Source organism: Atractosteus spatula, chromosome 5 (assembly GCF_055471065.1).
Source record: "Atractosteus spatula isolate fAtrSpa1 chromosome 5, fAtrSpa1.hap1, whole genome shotgun sequence".
NCBI classification, from domain to species: Eukaryota; Metazoa; Chordata; class Actinopteri; order Semionotiformes; family Lepisosteidae; genus Atractosteus; species Atractosteus spatula.
In genome coordinates this window covers 55,488,871-55,511,032 of record NC_142710.1, presented here as the reverse complement: position 1 = coordinate 55,511,032, position 22,162 = coordinate 55,488,871, and the positions used below count along the sequence as shown (strand labels likewise).

Here is a 22,162-nt window from a genome sequence, read left to right as displayed (position 1 = left end):
AGAAGTACTTGCTCTCACTCACTTGTTACTGTTGCTCATTTCTCACTGATTCAACTGCTACTTTTAACTCACAGGCTGAAAAACGTGTGATGGATTAAAGCAACATTAATAATATACAGTATAAGAATTGTTGGGTTTAGTAATGGATATTAAGTTTACATATACATTATTAAAGAATGAATCTTTCATTACATTAGTGATATGGGAATGTCCTATCCTGTAATACAGTTATTGAATTCTGCATCAGATGTAGGCTAAGTTTCTGACAGGGACAGGTAAAGGTTTATTCCAGGCTGAAAAGAGAGACATTTACAGCTGTGGAGCCTTCTCCAAGTGTCACACAGCTACTGTACCTACTTAAGTTTCTGATAGCAAAGTGGCAGAATTACAAATCTGTTAAAGCAAGAACACAGCCCCTTTCCAACATCAGGATCCTCAATAATTCAGAATCACTTTCACAGAATGGAGAACGTCATGTGCATGTTACAGTACTTACCAAGATACTGTACTCAAGTCCAAATCTGCTTTGAGGACATGCCACAACATGTAAATATATCCTCTGTGCAAAATCCCTAAGGGTAATTTATTTTTGATATTGTAGCTCTAAGGCTTGATCTTTAACAGAATTGTAATTTATCATTTACTATGTGTGTCTGCAAAGTAAATCCAATACAGAGCTGTAGAGTAAATACTCCACAGAGCTGAATGATCTTGCTACCTTCACAAACTAACTTCAACTTGTATATACCAGCATGCAACATCCCTGAAGAATTGCACTACCACAGTGACTGGGTTTCAAAGGAAGTATACTACCAAATCATCAAATTGCAATTTGAAAAGTGACAAAATGCTGTGCTAACACAATACAGTATTAAGACGTCCCACACCAACACCTTCTTAACAAACACTTAACTGAAATTATACTTATCAGATATGATTCTTACCTTGTAGTTTCTGGTCACTGTCATTTCGGGAACAGAGCCTGACAGGGCATCCTGCGTATTTACAGTTTGAGTCAAGCCATGTTTTAATAAGGAGAGTGTCTGTTATGCTTTGGAGAGATCACATAGAGTCCAAGATGTCTTAATGTGCACTTAAAGTCTTTTTGTGAAGGAGTTAATGGGTCTTCAAAATTCAATGAGGCTTGAACAAGTCCAATAAGACAAAAACCTCTGGGAATCTAGTTCAAATCAGTTTATAAAATATATTAATAAACAGCAGTAGGAATTATGATTCTGGGTTATTTCTGCATTTTTCAAGCGTAAAGATCAATAATTCAGGCAGCGCACTTGTAAAATAGTAATGTAAGCAACAATCTGTCATTCAGACAGCAGATGAAACACAGCATATGTAGATGCAAAGCTCGTTTTTCAAACTAACTCCTTGTCCATTCACAAGCAATTCACAAAATCAATCACTTCTCATATGACTGGAATATTCCTGATCATGAGTGAGTTACAGATTATACATTGATTACTGATTTGTCATCACTAGTAAAGAGGTTGGCCTCTGAAAACAAAAAAATTGAAAGGACACAGAGGAATGGTTTAGTCTTCACACAGGTTGTGACAAACATTTGACTTGTGCTGAAGATGTTAGGTTAATGAGGAGAAGATGTGCAAGAGGTAGGTTTAATGAAGTTGAAGTATCAAGTTCAAAATCATTCTGGCTCAAAGCAGTGACCGGTGTTTATTTGATAGTCTGTCAGAATACACTTTCCTACAGAAGATTATTATTTTTTCTATAAACGAGATAGTACTGCGTTTAAATGAGAAAATTATTATTGTGTTTAAGAGACAGTATTGTGTTTAAATGCAATCGTTAATTTGTGAACAATATAGCCTACTATATTAATATCTTGTTAAGAGTAGATTTATACCTCCATGGCCGAAAATGTTGTGTTTTCTTTCTTCTTTTTTTCAGCATGGAATAAACCTATTACTTGCTCCTTTGCAGCCTACGCATGCTGACGCAGCTACCCACCTGATTTATACCTATTGTTGGCTTACTGTTACTGTTATGTAATGCAAGATATTAATATAATAGCAACACTTTTCACAAATTAGTTATTGCGTTTAAATGCAATACTATCTTGTATAAACGCAAAAAATATTTTTTTCTCCATGGCGCTAATGAACTTCCGTACTTTTCTTGGAACTGCAGCTCTAGCGCTCCTGAACAGCTTCATGTCTCATCAGAAGCACAGCTAGACAAGAGCAATACTGTTCTATATCATTGTGTTGCTTAAGATTCAACCAGTAGCAAACAAAAAGATTCAAGAAAAAGCATTCTTGAGTATGACAGAGTGAACAAACCTAATTGCTCACAAAACCACAACATTACACAATCAGAGTTTAATATATGGGGCCTTGCATCCAGTCTTTGAAATGCCCCCGTACTCAGTAGAAGTTTAGGGACAAACATTATGTAGAGCATTAGTTTATTTTTGGAATTCCCCAAAGTTCAAGGTTACCAACAGTAAAAGGTCTCCTAACCCTCAGTTCTTTTCTATAAGGTATCATCCTGGGATGAATGTTAAAGTGATCATATAAAGATCATTCTGAGATGAACAAAATGATCACAAACCTGCTACAGAAAATACAAGATTCCGCATGTCAATATGATAAACCTGAGGTGTAGTGATGGGAGCCAGATGTCTTATAATCTGAGTCTACAGGGGGGGCAACTTTAAAAATAGACTTTCTCATTAACCCACTAGGCCATTTCAAAGTGACCTAGTGCCGGTCATATTAACTAGGTTAGCATGTCCTCTGTGATTAACACTATCTCACCGGTGTGAAGGGATAAATCAAAAAGATGGCATAATTCACAACCAGTAAAGCAGTTTCACAGACAATCCCCTCCCCCTAGCCATGTAATAAAAGGCTTCTTAGCAGAGTGTTAATCCAGACATCGGAAATGGGATCCCTGTCTAACAATGAACGCTGTTAATACTACACCCTCCTGCAAGCGAAACATTATAATTAGGTAAAGACAAACTTTCATGCCCCTAGGCTCTCTAGTAATCAAGCCTGGAGGCTTGCAGGTGAGCAGTAAATAAAGACGACGAGTCAGCCATTAGCATCAGTAAAGGCGGACAGGAGTTGTACTCTGGTACTGAACCACGCAGGCATGTCCTAGACCAAATTAAACCATGTGGCAGCCTCCCAACGTCCATAAAACCCCTACTGGCATGCTGTCCTTAGCTTCTTTCACATTGCCTCTCCTAAAGGAAGTGGAAAATGCCAAACAAGAGGATCCAAAATAACACTGCGAATGCAGACACAAGCAATCCATGTTTTCACAGCCTGTTAGAAAGACCTTCAGACATTTCTACCTCCATCTGACCTCTCTGGACTGAACCTGTTTTTATTTTTAGCTCTTTGCTGGTAGGTGGGAGGGAGTGATCATGAAAAAGAGGGCCAAATAAAGCAAAACAAAAACAACCCACTACAGGTGGTGGAGTTCTTGCAGAACAAAAAGAAATGGTGAAGTATTCTGGTTACAGCTAATGCACTGCAAATTATGCGTTACATCTATGCTGTACTTCACAGTTCAACAAGTTACTGCATTGAACTCAAAAAGTCACACTGTACTGCAAAGTATTGTGCAAAAATAATTACTAGGAACATTAGGTAGTGTAAGAACAAATAGTTATGAGCAATGCTTGGGCAGTACTAAAACTACAGAAAAGGACTACTCAATCCAGTAGACACAGACTGGATTAAAATAAGGTCCTCTTTTAGCCTGCATAGTTTATAGCTCACAAATGTAGAAGCAGAAACAAGAAATTCAATTTCTTACTCATCACTGGCAATCGTAGTAAGGCTCTTCACAAACGTGCTACAGTAATACCTGGACCCTCTGCTCCTACAATAGCCTAACTACCCTCAAGCCAGAAGCTTTTACACTGTTTAAGAGCAACTTGGAAAGATTTAAAACCAGAATAGATATTCAATCAAGAAAATGCTAAGAGACAGCAAATGAATAGTCGTCTTACAACACATACCTTCAGTCTCAACCAATAGCGAAGACATCTTCGTAGAGAAGGTAATATAGATGTACATTTAATCCGAATGATTCTCCAGCGCCTTCCTTAATTAAATATACACATAATACTGTACACTGTGTAGGCTATAATCAGATGTGTATAGTCGTTGGGAGAGTACAGTACCACGGTAAAAGGGATCAATTTTCTGAGTAAGTTTGTCCCAACACTTCATCGGTTTGCAGGATATTATTATTTCTCCACACCGAGAGGAAGAGAAAAAAATGCTTCAATCCAAAACCACGACCATCACAGCTGAAATCCGCAAAAGGATGAAATTATGAACGATAAAGGAAGAGTCTTGTCGATGGATAAAAATACCGAGACTTGGAACACTCTCTCGCATCGCCAAAGTCCGGCAAAAAATAAGTGATGCACTTATTCTCCAGAGGAAAACGTGACATACAAAAAGTAAGAAAACTATTTTAATGTGGATGACATTTTGCAACAGTTAATATCCGATACGTGCACACCTCCTCATACTTGACAACTGTATCATCACATCGCAGTACGAGGCAACACCTCTCCCAAAAATTAGATGAGATCAGTTTAAATTCTTTCAAAAATACAGTTTCTTCTTTCCTCGTAATACTCTGTTTTAAAGTTGCATGAAAAAGTGAAAACATGACTTTTTTTTACTGCGGCTGTACATATACTTGTACAAATATTAACTAAAAAAGAACGAGGGGTGCTTACACTTTAAGTAAAACAAAGTTAAACAAAATGTTTCAACATAAATAAACTATGTGCGTTATCACATCAAATCAAAACATATTTAACCGTCAATAAAGTCACAGGAGGCTGCGCTGTTCTTTCTCCACGTAATTAACAGATAAATAGCGCAGCCAATTAGCGCTCGCCCGATCGTTAAATATAAAAAGCTCCATGAACCCATCTATTTCTGTAATCGGTCTTATTTTTTCATTACATGAAAAGGACAGAGACATAATCACTCAGGCAAGGGGCAGCTGTTTCGAGACCGATCCGCTGCGGGGACGGCGGACAATAATTAATAAGGCCAGAACCGATGCATTATTCTAAAAAAACCAGTTACATGTACACAGACGACAACACCATTTAAGCGTTTGATCCTGAGTCACATCTATTAATTGAAGCTGACACAGGTTGACTATCCCCCCCCCCAGTCCCGCTTTGCCTGTGTGTTGCCTAGGTGTTATTTTATTAAGGTCGGACTAAGTACATGGTTATAGACAGCACCACCAACCCCCCCGCTCCCGTGCATACCAGACATCTTGAAGCCACTGATCCCAACCGTGCATTTCTAATTTGGCTCGTCAATGAAAACAGGTACGGTAATTTGAAATTGACACTTACAGGAGCGTTGAGCGGATTGTACTGGTGATGGCTCATTCCTCCCGATGGAGCACTCCCACGATGACGTCAGGAAGTGCGTTTCCACGTCGGACGTGGTGGAGCGAGGGGAGGGGTCAGCCGTGCAGTGTGATGTGTCGCACTGACTTCAGTCCGACAGTGGCTGAAGCAGCCGAGCGCTAGGTTTGAGCTGCGCACTGGTATTCCACGCAAGTTTCCACTCACTAACATTATACAGCTCTAGAAGAGGTTCTTAAAACTTTGTGGTAGGAGGTGCCCTCTTCACAAAGAAGTTCTCAATAAGGACCCCGCTTTAAAGGTCAAAATACGATTTATAATTACTGTAATGCAAGAATATAAAAAGTCAGAATGAAGGGCAAGACTTCGTCTCAGAACAAGAATGTTGATTTTATACATTTAAATCACCGGTTTTCTGAACCCTTGCTATATCTCTGTCAAATATACAGTACCATCACGTTGTGCTACAGACGAGATCCACAGCCACAAACAAAACGTGACTGTTGTCTTTTACTCTCTGATCTATGCAGTTTTACTCTTTTTTGCATTATGTCATTCACCAGCGTTATGTTAAACGAAAGCAATATTGTGTTAAACACAGTGAAACTGTCAAGTTGTTTTCAAAATATGCCTGCTGACCTGTTGTTTATGTTTTAAACAACAAAATGAAAGTTTGTAGCGTTTACATTTCCTCGTCTGGCAGGCCCCCCGTTGTGTGTAGCATTTAATTATTTTGAAATGTACAACAACTGTATAAAAATACTGTGGGTGTTTTTACACAATGTTATTTTACAGATTTTCCATAAGAATATTTTATCTAAATAAAAAAAAGTTTCCTTTGTGTAATTACAATTGCAGTTTTGTATTTTATGTTTGGAATGGAAATTAAAAGTAACCACAGATATCAAATGAAAATCCTGAAACACAATTATTGGTCTTTTATTTCACAAGAAAATACTAGTAGTCACTATCTTTGGAGCTCAGTGCCATTATTCACATAAAAAAACGCATGAAGGGAGAGTGCTTTTGGATGTCAGACAATCAGAACTGGTTAGACCTGTGCTGATTCAACATAATTAAATGGTGGCCACAACCACAAAATAATTATGCCTTGTGTTTCCTAAAGCAACTCGAGTTATGGCAATAATTCTGAAGCGCAATAGCAAGAGTAGTCTTAAATAGAGGTACTAAATTCAGCTCTGTGTCACAATAAAACAATGTATTTTATTAAACGTTATTGAATCAGTCAATAACCTTGTGTAGAATAATGAGGTAATGAACACTGAGATATTGTTCATATCCATTTTGTAGTCCTTAACAAACCTCATCATTCTGCCTTTAAAAGATCATGGACATTTAAGTGATCTGCTAGTAGTTTTGAAATGTGAATTAGCAATATGTTTGTGAAACTATAAATATAGGCCATGCGCACAATATAATATAACAGATCCCTTTATTATTATTCAGTGACACAGTGGCTAGCATTGCTGCCTCACAGTGCTGGGGCCTTTGGCTCAATTCCTGGGGTTCTATCTGCATGGAGTGTGTATGTTCTGTGTTTGCATGGGTTTCCTCCCATGGTCCAAACCCATACAGGTAGCTTAATTGGCTTCTGAGAAAATGTGCCCTGGTGTGAATGTGTTTGTGTCTGTCTGTTCTCTACAATGGAATGGTGCCCCATCCAGGATGTGTCCTGCTTTGCACTTGTTCCTTGTTGAGATATGCTTTTACTTCCCAGTGACCCTGTATTGGATGAAGCAGTTAGAAAATGGATGGATAACTCGCACATCACAATATGTTATCTATATGATAAAATACCTGCATGGCTTAGAGTGTGCTGGTAAAACACAATGTTTTTAAGACTTGAATGGCAAACATCATAGTGGTATTCAGACTGTGGATATGAAAAATCCTGTGACTGGTCTTTTTATGGAAGTCACACATAATATCCGTCATTAAAATATGTAGGTATTTTGAACATAAAGTACAGATTCCTAGGAAGGACTGAGGTGTTCTCGATTACTTTGTTACTCAGGAGAGAGACGTCTTGGGCTCACTATTTACAATACGATCTTTTGATCATCACAAAAGAGGTCTTAATGAAGACTTTGATATTAATGCCTTGATGAGATGTTTGTGCTTATATTTACTGTATATATTTTCATATGATGGTTCTTGGATCTTCTATATTACTTGAAAATAATGTTAAACATTATCACACTGTTCTGACAAATATATATTTGTGATGTATCCAATGATGTTTTAATTTTAATATTTATACAATTAAGTGGTAATTACACACACATATTGTTTAACATTTTTGTTGAACAAACTGTGTATATCATATATTTTTACATGGCAGTCTGACTTTGTAATCAGCTCTTAAGTGAACTGATGTGTCCTTAACATTTGTAACATTTGATTTATATCCCACTAAGATTGATAATGTCTGTTTGGTTTATCCAACACCCATGTATTAATATTTTATTGGTTTATCCACCAGTTATTTTAAAAAGCTCAAACACAAAAGTCATTTTTATTCTTTGTCCATATCCTAGGGAGGATCTTCAGCCATTTGACACATTACAACTGTAACGCAACGGGGGCTCAGGCGGGCGCCCTTGCCGCATCTGGTCGGCCCCATCCCGACTGAGGCTCGAACCCGGGACTTCCACGTCTCTCTGCAGCGACCTAGCCCCGTGAGCTAAAGAGAGATCTCTCTACAGCCCAGCAGCTGTGGTCCTGCTATCACAGGGAAGGGCGGTGACGTCACCTGCTCTGGTACGCCCGCTCTTACACAGTACCTGTCGGCCGTAAGCGTTACACTCTCCCCCGCTGGATTCCTCCGTCGCCGTCTCAGTCAGCTGGCAGGGCGCACTGCGTCTGCTGGCGCTTCCAGTCACCCCGAACACGGCCTCAGCCCGTGTAGCAAGGGCCAAGGCCTGCTCCAGCGATGTTGGCGCGGCCAGCTGCACGTGGCGCCGCAGCTCCTCTGGTGAGAGGGCCTTTAGAAAGGCCTGGAGAGCCATCTCCCGCTGCGCCTCCTGGGGGAAAGTTGGGTATCCTCGGCGGGCGAGGAACATGACATCCGCGGCGACCGGGCCCAGTCGCTCTCCTGGTCGGCGCCGCCGCAGGGCCAGCCTCTCCCGCATCAAGTCCGGCGCCTCCTCTACACCGAAGCGCAGCTGGAGGGCTGCCGCCAGCGCCGTGTAGTCGCCTCTGTCCTCCTCCGGGACGTCCAGGAGCACCTGGCAGGCCGCTCCTTCCAGCGCCGCCGCCAGGTGGCCGGCCATCTCTGCCCGGCTCCAGCCATTCGTCCGGGCCGCGAGCTGGAACTGCGCCTCAAAGGTTTCCCAAGGCGCTTCACCATCGTAGCGACCTGGTTGCACCCGCGCCGATGGGTGTGGGAATCGCTGATCGGCTCCGGCAGGGAGGGCATCCTCTCTCCGGGGCAGCCGCCCCAATTCTACTGGCGGGACCACTACTGGGTAGCCCTGGTAAGGGCTGTGGCCACCTGTCGCACCCAGGAGTTGCTCAGGCTCCCTATGTGTGCCGCCGATGGGTTCTGCGTCTGTCAGCGTCAGCCGGCGCTTAACAGAGTCGGGTAATGTCTGCCACGAGTTGCTCATTCTGCCCACTTCTGACACCAATGTAACGCAACGGGGGCTCAGGCGGGCGCCCTTGCCGCATCTGGTCGGCCCCATCCCGACTGAGGCTCGAACCCGGGACTTCCGCGTCTCTCTGCAGCGACCTAGCCCCGTGAGCTAAAGAGAGATCTCTCTACAGCCCAGTAGCTGTGGTCCTGCTATCACAGGGAAGGGCGGTGACGTCACCTGCTCTGGTACGCCGGCTCTTACACAGTACCTGTCGGCCGTAAGCGTTACACAACTTTGTTTGTGTGATATGCCAATATTTGTTGAAATAAATGGAGCATTAAAAAAGTGTGGGTATTTTTATTCTCCTTCAGTAATACTAAAAACCATAGTTCAGTGTAAAAAATGACACTAACTAGCTGACTCCAGGGAAATGATTGTTCAACAATGAATGAAAAGCAAACAAGGATGAGATACTCTTACAAATACATAGGTTTTTCACACTGTGATGAATCAAGGTCCAGCAAAGTTGTTCATATCTAAAAAAAGTAAATGAATCAAAACTGTAATCTGAAATGCTCTGGACTTCCCAGGTGTACCTTTTAACAATGTCACACACGTTAAATACCATTTAATTTACCATCTGCTCAAAGAGTTCTCGAGATCTAAAAGTCAAAACTCCCTTTCATGACTTAGCAAACCTTCAGTATAGGATAGATCAGGTACATTTCATTACAACGGAAGTGACGGTTCTGCAGTTCACCATTTGTATCAAAGGCAAGGCACAGTACTGTATGTGTCCATACATGTGGTACTCGACATTTCTCCCAAGTATCCTCAATCACCCCAGAGCTGAATACTGCTGTGAACTTAAATATGATGTGGACTGACCCGTAAAATTAAAATTCTTCATAATAACCAGAAATGCTTGTGTCTCGGTTATTGCCATCTGCATGGCCTAAAACACAAAGCATGACAACTTCATGAGATTCTGCACGATACAATAATAGAAAACCCTAGGTGCTACTGGGATATACTGAAAAACTATTTTTATTTGTTTTTAAAATAACTTTATTTTTCTGGTTGTCCTGTTCTACAACTTTTCTCATGATTTATTGCTGATGCTTCTGCTTAGATCTTGAACAGAATGTATTAACGACTTGTTAAAAATCACCAAATTATTTTGCTTTTACAATCCCACCCCAGTTTTAAAGATCACTATAATCCTCACACCAGAGGCAAGAACCAGACACCCTGTCCATAAAAACATTGTGTGTTAGAGCTTGTTGCTATTTTGCACACTGAGAGTTCTATAGCTTGTGCAGAAGAGTTTATTCCAGTTACTTCTTTTTAATGTCCCAGATGGGACATTTGCTTCACAGGCAGGTAAAGGACATAACACAATACATAATATATTGAACATGAATCCATTAAGTAGTAAGAGACATACATGTATGATGTGACAGAAAACAACATCTATAAATAAGAGTAAAATATACAATCAATTGTTCACATTTAGCAGGTTAATACCAGTGGGAATACAAGATAACTTGGTTCTATTGCATTTGAATATAAGCAGTCTAAATCGATACCCAGATGGCAGGAGCTCAAATTCACTGTGCAAGGGGTAGCCATGACAGTCAGTGATTATGCTGGCCTTCTGCCCTATTTATTTGACATTGATGTCTGAAAGCTGTAGCTGTTGTGCACAAATAATTTTGCTGGCTACCTTCACAATCCTGCTCAGTCTGTTTTTATTCTGTGTATTAAGGTAACCAAATCTGGCTACTGCAGTGAATGTCAGGACAGATTCAATGACATTTCAGTAGAAATACTGTTAGTTCCTGTTGTAGTACACAGAGTTAAAAGAACAGAGTTTTCTTAGGAAGAACAATCTCTGTTAGCTCTTCTAACATATGGCATTGGTGTTTTCCTTGAAGTTTAGTCTATAATCACAATAATGCCAAGATATTTGTAAATGTGGACAATTTCAATTTCTTGCTCCACAGTGACTGTTGGTTTTGCAGCTGGTAGTTGTTGTCTATAACCAATGATTATGTGTTTGGTTTTTGACACGTTCAGTTGTCAGGAAGGAAGGCATTGTTACAACATTCAACAAAATAATTCACTACAGGCTCATTCAAACCAAGACCAAATGTGAGCCCAACAAGACTGGTCTGTTGGGTTCATCTGGGCTCAAAACAGGTGCCTTTACTGGTTAAACTACTGTGATACTGTGATGCCACTCAAGAATATTTTCCAAAGGCTGTAAAGTTTTTGATGGATCAGATGGCTGGGAAGGCAGAGAGAAAAGAATGAGGAGAGTACCATAAAACAAAAGATAAGGATTGTAAAATGAGATTACAAGAAAATGTAGATTATTAACGCTGATTTTGGAAGTTCTAGTATGTTGGCCTGTACCATTCTAGAAGGCTGTTACACTCGCTGGGAGAGTATTGTGTTTTTAAGAACTTTAAGAACTTCTGAAAGATCGATCTTTGAATTGGACTCTACATTTTTTCAGAAATGCAGGAGATGCAGTGTGAAGAATGAAACACAGTACCTTTATTCTTTCCCATGAGCTCTATGTCAGATGATAAGCAGGGTTGATAGGCAGGTTTCTCTGGTTTAGCTTGGGGTTGGTAAAAGCAAATTTATAAAACAACTTAGCCAGAACCAGAAGCAGAGTCTGAAAAAACAACCATAGACGTTTAACTCATGGATTCTGGGAAGAGTTTCTTGTCTCTTTTATAAATTAGTCACCCTCATTAATATGCATACACATTGAATCAGTCAAAAGATGGAATTATTCAATGTAATATTACCATTAAATCAGATGCAGATTTATGTCTGTGTGAAATGTCACCTCAAAGACCTTCATAACTGTTTATTCTGAACCAGGAACCCACTTGCTTGGTAACCATAGTAACTAAAGATTGGTCTTTAGTTATAACTCCTCTGATACTATAAACATCTTAGTTTATGATTGATCTTATTTTCATAATAATTTGTTAAGGCTCAGCATCAATGTTCTTGTGTCCTTTTATAAAAAAAATATACATTTGAATAAGTGATTGATTCAGGATTATTCACCTCAGAAGCTGAGATCACTCACTGAATCAGTTCAGAGTTTTGATACTTCATGCATCTATTCTTGAGGTTAAATTTTACTTTCTTGCAATTTTACTTTTCCAATTACATTTTTACCTAGGTGTCAGAACATATACTCATACAGCACATAAAAATCTCACTTAGTTAAAACATTTGTGGAAAAGAAACTAGAAATATATACTGTAGACTTATACAGAAATAAGAAAAAAGTAATAGGTTTATTCCATGCTGAAAAAAAGAAGAAAGAAAACATGTTTCGTCTGTGGAGCCTTCTTCAGGTGTGAAGCTATGCAGCTTACATAGGGTACCCATTATAACACCTGAAGAAGGCTCCACGGCCGAAATGTTGTGTTTTCTTTCTTCTTTTTTCAGCATGGAATAAACCTATTACTTGATCCTTTGCAGCCTACGCATGCTGATGCAGCTACACACCTTAACTTATATAGAAATATATAGTTTTCATGGCTTTTAGAAATCTTTCCTTACCAGACAGTGCCAATGCAGCAGACTTTGTAGGTCTAATTACTGTAAATCAGCAATTAAAAGTTTTGGAAAATTTTCATTTTGATCATGTAAATAATTTAGTAATCATCTGGAGACTAAAATCTAAATACTCTTCAGTCCTTAAAGACCAGAGGTCTCTTAATTAAAAAGACTGTGAGCTTAATTCAACAACGGTTTATTGGGGTCCCTTATTTAAGAAACAGGTAACCTATAAAACTCTCTAGGACCAGGGTTGAAGACACCTATTCTTGATATAGTGTTAATAATGGTTTTATTAATGATTCCCAACAATACATAATATAAAGAAACAGTTTTTTTATAATAACACTAATTATAACAATAAAAAATGACACCAGTATTGTAATGCAATGACGAGAGCCAAGTGAAATCATTACTTTTCAGAAGAATGATTTTTTTTAACATGGTGTGGATTGACATTGGCTAGTCTTGCTATCTGTGTGACTGTTCTTCATGTCAGATGGCAGACATTGTGTCATTATGCTGTGTGTAAACCTGTAGACGTGCTCAACTGTTAGGGAAAGGAAAAACCTGAATTAAAAACTTCTGTTGGTTCAACTTCTAAGCATCTAAAACAATGTAAACACACTTTGTCAGTGGCATGGAAAATAAAAAGTGAAACAGGAAGCAGGGCAACATAAGCTGCATCTAATGTCTGTGGTTCCTCGTTGAGTTACCTTAATTTCCCAGACTGACATATGACATATGACAGTACTTTATGCTCCAGGCGATCAGGTGGAGAAGTGAAATTACCTCACCGATTCAATTAAGGGGCAAATTTAGGGATGTGGAGGGCATGGTGGCGCAGTGGTTAGCATTGCTGGGGCCCTGGGTTTCCTCCTTGGAGTGTATGTGTCTGTCTGCCCTGAGACAGACTGGCATCCCATACCCTACCCTGCACCCGTTGCTTTTGGGATAGGCTCCAGCTTCCCCCGTGATCCTGAATCGGAAGAAACGGTTAGAAAATTAATGGAGAGATGGATTTCGGGATGTTGAACAAAGAAAACCTGAAGTGGAATTTAGCCAGGACACCAGTGTTAAGACCCACACTCTTATAAATAGCATCATGAGAATGTGGGAGTGACCACAATTATTTTAATACCTTGGTTTTAACTCATATGACACATAAATGTCTCATTCAAAGGAAAGTACATCCTACAATATAGTGTACTTGTTCAGGGGAAGTAAGAATACAAACTACTGTTATACCACCTCCACCGACAGCATCCTGACTTTCCTTATGTATACCATCCGAGTACTAACCAGGTCCAGCCTTGCCTAGCTTCTGAGATCTGAGGAAGACACAATACAAGATGTTATCATCTCCACTCCTTCACCTGTTACAGTATTGTTTTCATTCCATTTATAAATAATCCCTTAAACACTGAGCAGATAGCTAAGAGAAAGATTCCATCTCCCCTGCATTGAGCGTTGGTACCACAGAATCGCATATTTAACATTTAAGAACTCTGAGTAAGCCTTTCACCAAAATTGCTGGCAACAAACTGCTCTGAGTTTGGCTGTTGTATAGGAGTGACTGGTCATGCATGTTCTAATTTGGTGACAAAAAACAGTGCATTCAGCTTTTTGCACTACAATTCTATTGTGTGCATCAGCAGCTTATATAGGGCACCCATTATAACATTATTGTTGCAGGTCACAAATAAAATGAAATTGCACTGCACGTAAGACTGATTATTCACCAGCACTTGTCACAGAGACTAAACAAGCTGCAGAGCAAAACATTTTAGTACAGTAAATGTGTGTGAAGGTCAGACTAGGGCTAAAGGATAGGAAAAGCCAAAGACTAGATAGGATTTTGGGGATGAATGAGCAAAGCCAGGGGGCTTAGTAGCTCCAAAAGTGTTCTAATATTGTTTAATCTTTCACTGTAATTAAATAACCAGAAAAAAGAAGGGATTCTCATTTTAAAGATTCCAATTATCTCAGCTTCGTAAGTTGAGTTGAAATTTTAATCAACCACTTGCTTGGCCACAAAATACACTGCACTGACCATATTTCAGTGATACATTTTGTTACACCAGCAGGCTAGTTATACCAATAAAGCTTACTATTTGAATTACACTCGCTGGGAGAGCATTGTGTTTTTAAGAAACACAATAATTAGCCCAAACTATTGAATAAAAATAATCACCGGAAACATCATCGCCATCACTGTCATTGTCTTAATCATGATTTACATAGTGCCTGTCTGCTAAAGACAGCTCAATGTCATTTGCATTCAAAATACAATAACATGAAAACATCAATTTAGAGAAAACAAAAAGAGACTAATCAATAGTCCAAATTTGAAATAAGAAGTAACTCATTAAAAAGGCTATTCAATCATAATTTAAAAAATCATAATTGAGGGAGAATGTCTGAGTAAAGAGCTCTAAATCTGGGGGCATTATAACAGAAAGCAGCCGCTGTCTTCCTCTTGACTTTACTCTTGGAATACAAAATACGCCAGCATCATGAGATCGTAATCTACATGCTGGATGACAAAGAGAGAGTATTTAATTTAAATGACCTGATGCCAGACCTTTAAAATTCTTTAAATACTGATCATATTTTAAATTAATCATATAATGCACTGACAGGGAATGCAGTAATGAGGCAACTTGGATTCTTGTTGGCATTCAAGTAGCATTCTGTGTGATTTATAGAAAATAAAGAATTACAGTTACATGGATAAACAAGTAACAAGAAAATTATCTCATGGAGCCAAAGCATATACTGTATAGGGAAAAAAAAGAGTCTAGAATGGATCTCTTTGTGATTTTAGCCCCAGGCAAAATTAAATAGTCCAGATGCAGGTTTTCTGGAGTCTCAGAAATATAGTTTATATGATCTAATTCGAGTCAGAACAAGTCACAAAAAGTCACTCTGTACTCTCTGAAAAATTTAATTAGAATGTCATGATCCTTTATATGAAAAGCAGCACTCAAGTGTAAAATGATCAAACCAGGTACACATTAATAGGTATAAAAGTAACAGAGCACAAACTCAATATAGACCTGCTGTCTAGTCTCTGGTTATTCTGTATTATTATTTCTTAAGATTTAACAATAACGTCATCCACTTAGACAAAAAGACTGTCACTAGAAAGCTGCTACTGAATCTCTTGCTCAAATCATAATAGGCTCAAATTATGAAATCTATTTTCTTTGTGGTTAATATTGAACTTATGAAAGTCCTATTTAATATACTGCACAAATTATTAGGTTTATTAAAGAACTGTGTTACTTGCATTGTATTGCAAATATTATGACTGAAAACAGCATTTATGTTACACATGCTTCCCAGATTTCACAGGTGCAGATCAGTAGCAGTACAGCTTTTTCGTATAGTAGGAGGATTGCATTTGCTTTTGAACATTCCATTTCCTTTTCAAACACTTGGCACATTTAGAGTCAGCAGTAGTGTCTGTTATTGTTATCTATGTGCACTCCAAAATTTATAAGACAGCTCCCCCTTCAGGTTATTTTCATTGACAAAGCATAGGGGACATACAGTACTCATCACTTGCCTGAAGGCCTGAATGTAAATGAATGAACATTTATTATAGGCCTACAGCAATGAGCAGTTAAAATAACATGAAGCATTTATCCAATAATTGTGGTTGACAAGCACAGGGTGGAAAAGCCACGTGGACTACTCATGATTGTTGAAAAAGATTATACAGCCTTATACGTAAGAAAAAAAAGGAAAGATATCACTATTCCTTAACGTGATTTCTGTCCTAAAATACAGCCATGCCATCAAATAATGTGGACGTTTTGTAGGAATCCTAACCCTAGGTAAGGATTCAGGATTGGTAAAGAAAAAAGATGAGATTTTTTTTAAAGAGATTCCACAAAATTCCATTTGAGAGGAAAAAGTAACTTACTGAATCAAAATATTAGTCTGAAATGACTAAGCAACCACACCAAACCAAAAACAATGTATCAACACAAGTAAACTTCCAATTTTTACGAAACAATTCTGTTACTGAAAATTTTATGTTGAATGGTGATTTCAATGAGAATAGAATCATGCTTAAGTAGTATAAGAGTCAGGAATACTCAATACATTTTTCCCTTTATTTCTCGTTATTCATCAGCATTCAATGCCAAAAGCAAGATTTTGAAAAATATCACCAATGTCATTCAAACCATTGCATTTGGGGCAATTCAGTCAAAATTCCCTTTTTAAGCAATGCAGTGCAGCTAAAAATGGAAGAGAAAAAACCTGCAGATATCACTGAAACAGCACTTTTCCTAAATATCATTTCTGCCCCAAAACACAACCATGCCCTCAAAAAGTATCTATGTTTTGCAGGAATCCTAACGGTAGCTATGGGTTTGTAGGTTAGGGTACAGAATTTCCTCAAAGAATTAATGCAACCCTTTTCACTCAATTGAGGGCAAAATATACTTTACTGAAACACTATATTGGTCAGAAATGGTTAAGCAAGCCCACCAAACTAAAGAGAACGTACCAAGAAGAGTACAATTCTGTATTTGGACAAGTATTCTACTCTTGGAAATGTTGTTTTGGAAAGTGAGCGAGGTTTCAGGCTTAATTGGTGTAAGAGGCAGCAAAACCCCAAGAATCTGGGCTTTATTAGATAATATGCATCTGCATTCAATGCCAGAGGTAAGATTGGGAAAGGTATTTGAAGTTTTTTTCAAACCTTTGCCTTAGTGCACTTAAGGAAACATTCCAATTCTAAGCAATGCAGTGCAGCTAAAAATGGAAGAAAAAAATTCGGCATATATCATTGAAACAAGACTTTTCCTAAATATATTTTCTGCCCTAAAACACAACCATGCCCTCAAAAACTATCATGTTTTGGCCTAAGAGTCCGAAACAACTAATACATTTTGGTTTTATCTGTTAATTTGCCTGTGATTTGGCAACTTAATTCTTGAAAGGAATTCTTTCATTGGAAATTTCGTGTTGAACGGAGTTCTGAATGAATGTACGTTTAGGCTTAAGTGGCCTAAAAGTCCGAAACAACTAATGTTTAGAAAACATTGAAAGAACTATATTCCTAAGTATCCTTTCAGCCCTAAAACACAGCCATGCCATCAAAAACTGTCTACATTGTATGGGAATAAAACCCTAACCCTAGCTTCGGGTTTTGCTAGTTAGGGTTAGGGTTTAAATATATCTCAAAGACAATTTTCTCAATATTCCACTCATTTGACTGGAAAATTTGCTTCTCTGAATCAAAATATGAGTCTGAAAAGACAATACAACACTGCCAAAACCAAAAGAGTGTGTCAGGAGTGGTCGAATTAATTTTTGAAATTTATTCTTTCATTGGAAATTTCGTGTTGAACGGAGTGCTGAATGAATGTACGTTTAGGCTGAAGTGGCCTAAAAGTCAGAAAAAACTAATACATTTTGGCTTTATCTGTTAATATGCCCGTGGTTTCAAAGCCCATGGCAAGAGTTTAAAAGTTAAATCAGGTTGTTTCGAACTCTTGCTTGTTGTGCAGTTCAGACACCATTCCTTTTTGGGGCAAAGCACTGTATACAGCTATATAGGTCATAAAAAAATGTTTAGAAAACATTGAAAGAACTATATTCCTAAGTATCCTTTCAGCCCTAAAACACAGCCATGCCATCAAAAACTGTCTACATTGTATTGGAATGAAACCCTAACCCTAGCTTCGGGTTTTGCTAGTTAGGGTTAGGGTTCAAATATCTCTCAAAGACAGTTTTCTCAACATTCCACTCATTTGACTGGAAAATTTGCTTCTCTGAATCAAAATATGAGTCTGAAAAGACAATACAACACTGCCAAAACCAAAAGAGTGTGTCAGGAGTGGTCAAATTAAATTTTGAAAGCTATTCTTTCATTGGAAATTTCGTGTTGAACGGAGTGCTGAATGAATCTACGTTTAGGCTGAAGTGGCCTAAAAGTCAGAAACAACTAATACATTTTGGCTTTAAATGTTAATTTGCCTGTGATTTCAAAGCCCATGGCAAGAGTTTAAAAGTTAAATCAGGTTGTTTCGAACTCTTGCTTGTTGTGCAGTTCAGACACCATTCCTTTTTGGGGCAAAGTACTGTATACAGCTATATAGGTCATAAAAAAATGTTTAGAAAACATTGAAAGAACTATATTCCTAAGTATCCTTTCAGCCCTAAAACACAGCCATGCCATCAAAAACTGTCTACATTGTATGGGAATAAAACCCTAACCCTAGCTTCGGGTTTTGCTAGTTAGGGTTAGGGTTCAAATATATCTCAAAGACAATTTTCTGAATATTCCACTCATTTGACTGGAAAATTTGCTTCTCTGAATCAAAATATGAGTCTGAAAAGACAATACAACACTGCCAAAACCAAACGAGTGTGTCAGGAGTGGTCGAACTAATTTTTAAAATTTATTCTTTCATTGGAAATTTCGTGTTGAACGGAGTGCTGAATGAATGTATGTTTAGGCTGAAGTGGCCTAAAAGTCCGAAACAACTAATACATTTTGGCTTTAAATGTTAATTTGCCTGTGATTTCAAAGCCCATGGCAAGATTTTAAAAGTTAAATCAGGTTCTTTCGAACTCTTGCTTGTTGGGCAGTTCAGCCACCATTCCTTTTTGGGGCAAAGCACTGTATACAGCCATATAGGTCAGAAAAAAAATTTTAGTTAACATTGAAAGAACTATATTCCTAAGTATCCTTTCAGCCCTAAAACACAGCCATGCCATCAAAAACCGTCTACATTGTATGGGAATAAAACCCTAACCCTAGCTTCGGGTTTTGCTAGTTAGGGTTAGGGATCAAATATTTCTCAAAGACAATTTTCTCAACATTCCACTCATTTGACAGGAAAATTTGCTTCTCTGAATCTAAATATGAGTCTGAAGAGACAATACAACACTGCTAAAACCAAAAGAGTGTGTCAGGAGTGGTCACATTAATTTTTGAAAGCTATTCTTTCATTGGAAATTTCGTGTTGAACGGAGTGCTGAATGAATGTACGTTTAGGCTGAAGTGGCCTAAAAGTCCGAAACAACTAATACATTTTGGCTTTATCTGTTAATATGCCTGTGGTTTCAAAGCCCATGGCAAGAGTTAAAAGTTAAAACAGGTTCTTTCGAACTCTTGCTTGTTGTGCAGTTCAGACACCATTCCTTTTTGGGGCAAAGCACTGTATACAGCTATATAGGTCATAAAAAAATGTTTAGAAAACATTGAAAGAACTATATTCCTAAGTATCCTTTCAGTCCTAAAACACAGCCATGCCATCAAAAAGTGTCTACATTGTATGGGAATGAAACCCTAACCCTAGCTTCGGGTTTTGCTAGTTAGGGTTAGGGTTCAAATATCTCTCAAAGACAATTTTCTCAACATTCCACTCATTTGACTGGAAAATTTGCTTCTCTGAATCAAAATATGAATCTGAAAAGACAATACAACACTGCCAAAACCAAAAGAGTGTGTCAGGAGTGGTCAAATTAATTTTTAAAATTTATTCTTTCACTGGAAATTTCGTGTTGAACGGAGTGCTGAATGAATGTACGTTTAGGCTGAAGTGGCCTAAAACTCCGAAAAAACTAATACATTTTGGCTTTATCTGTTAATATGCCTGTGGTTTCAAAGCCCATGGCAAGAGTTTAAAAGTTAAATCAGGTTCTTTCGAACTTTTGCTTGTTGGGCAGTTCAGCCACCGTTCCTTTTTGGGGCAAAGCACTGTATACAGCCATACTGTATAGGTCAGAAAAAAATGTTTAGAAAACATTGAAAGAACTATATTCCTACAGATGCAGCCATTCAAAATGCGTGAGGTATTTCGCGGCATACCCCGGTGGGCGTGTCACAGTATCACGCGGTATGACGCAGTTAACGTGGTGTCACGTGGTTAACTATCCGGCGTCGCCTTGTAAAACCGCCAGGGGGAGCTTAACCTCTCATGTATAGCATTTGAGCCTTTAATTTTGAACTGTGTATTACAGCATGTTAATCATCAGTCATTAAAATGTTGGTATATTTTATGAAAGCAAGATTGCTCAGTTGGACAAAAGTACACAACCTACCTTTATCAGAAATATCAAAGCCTTTACTGAAGATATTACTAATAGTATTAATAATGGATGACTTTGGACAAGCTGTATACTCAAAGTATAATTTCTTTAGCACATTTGTACAAGCACTTGGAATCTGTCCAAGCCATACTTTGTCAGGCATTTTGTTTTACTTCAACGGGCATAAAAACTTCCTTGCTTTTAACAGGGCGTTTCATAATTTCTAGCTACGAAAATGATTTAAAATGCGACACCTATCATTCAACTAGAGCTTAAAATATCACAATGAAAAATACACACCGGTATTCCATTTCTCCCTAAACATTGTAAGCTTCGAAGTCTTTAACTAACGTGATACCGGAGTCAACAAGCATACTTTTAGAATTTGATTAAAAGGGAATATAATATGGAATCGCGTATCTCAAGAAATTAATAACGGTATGATTATATCCGTGTACTGCGGCAGGGCTGTGTAGGGCTGTTTCGCCTGCTTGTTCATGCGAGCTGTCTTGTAGCGTACTGGTCTAGGTGCGTGACTACCAACTGGCAGGTTGTCTGTTCAAATCCAGCTGGTGCTGGACCTTCCAGTTTTATTTATTTATTTTTTAATCACGTAACATAAACATATTACCGTATGCAAACTGTACTGTATACAATATGTATATGTATATTTAATGTCTTAACTGTGCCCGTTTAAGTATTGAATATTCATATCTAATTTTACCACTGAAGGGAAATCTTAACATAAACATACAGTATATGGCTGGTCTCGGTACTTTAAAGAAAAAAATACACACCAGTATTCCATTTCTCCCTAAACATTGTAAGCTTCGAAGTCTTTAACTAACGTGATACCGGAGTCAACAAGCATACTTTTAGAATTTGATTAAAAGGGAATATAATATGGAATCGCGTATCTCAAGAAATCAATAATGATATAATTATATTCATGTTGCAAAAGAACTGCAACGGACATAAAAACTCCCTTGCTTTTAACAGAGCGTTCCATAATTTCTAACTACGAAAATGCCAGGTGAAAGGATTTGTAAACATATTTTGTTAAAGCAAGTCAGTTTTTTCTGCAACACATAAAATACATTTTTCCAAGAAAGTTTAGCCTCTGTCACTAATGAAACCACTAAATAAAGACATAAATATAGAAATCTTAAGATTTGTTTTATTTAATGTTGGTAGCAGGATGAACTGTCAGAGTGTATATTTTGTCGCAAAGTTGCTGCAAGATGTTAACAGTGAAAAAGGTATTTAGAAATGAGTTATTTCAAGATGAAAAAGAAAACATACACGAAACATGGTTTCATTACGACCAGAATCGGTCTTGAGATATTTTTAACTTGATTTACAGTATTTGAGAGGTATGTCTTAACACCGATACTACAGTGCTTAAGTACTGCTCACGTATATGTTTCTAGGTTTATATTATGCATTTCATACGGTCAAATTACTTTTGAGCAACTAATAAGAAGCGCGAAACGGTATGCGTTTTACTTTCGTTTTGTGC

At 38.2% G+C, this 22,162-nt stretch overlaps 1 protein-coding gene across 4 annotated transcripts in view; it reads right to left on the bottom strand.

The window, feature by feature from the left end:
• The window catches only part of tmcc1a (transmembrane and coiled-coil domain family 1a), a 102,940-nt gene extending 97,492 nt beyond the window's left edge, over window positions 1-5,448 (bottom strand). For 2 of the 4 annotated variants that reach the window (XM_088916520.1, XM_088916521.1), the window contains exon 1: window positions 945-4,568. The gene's annotated coding sequence lies outside the window, so the exon portion shown is untranslated. Of the gene's footprint in view, window positions 1-944; window positions 4,569-5,383 lie in introns of those variants that run through there. The other 2 variants (XM_088916518.1, XM_088916522.1) reach the window with 2 other exon arrangements.
• Between the last annotated feature and the right edge of the window lie 16,714 nt (window positions 5,449-22,162).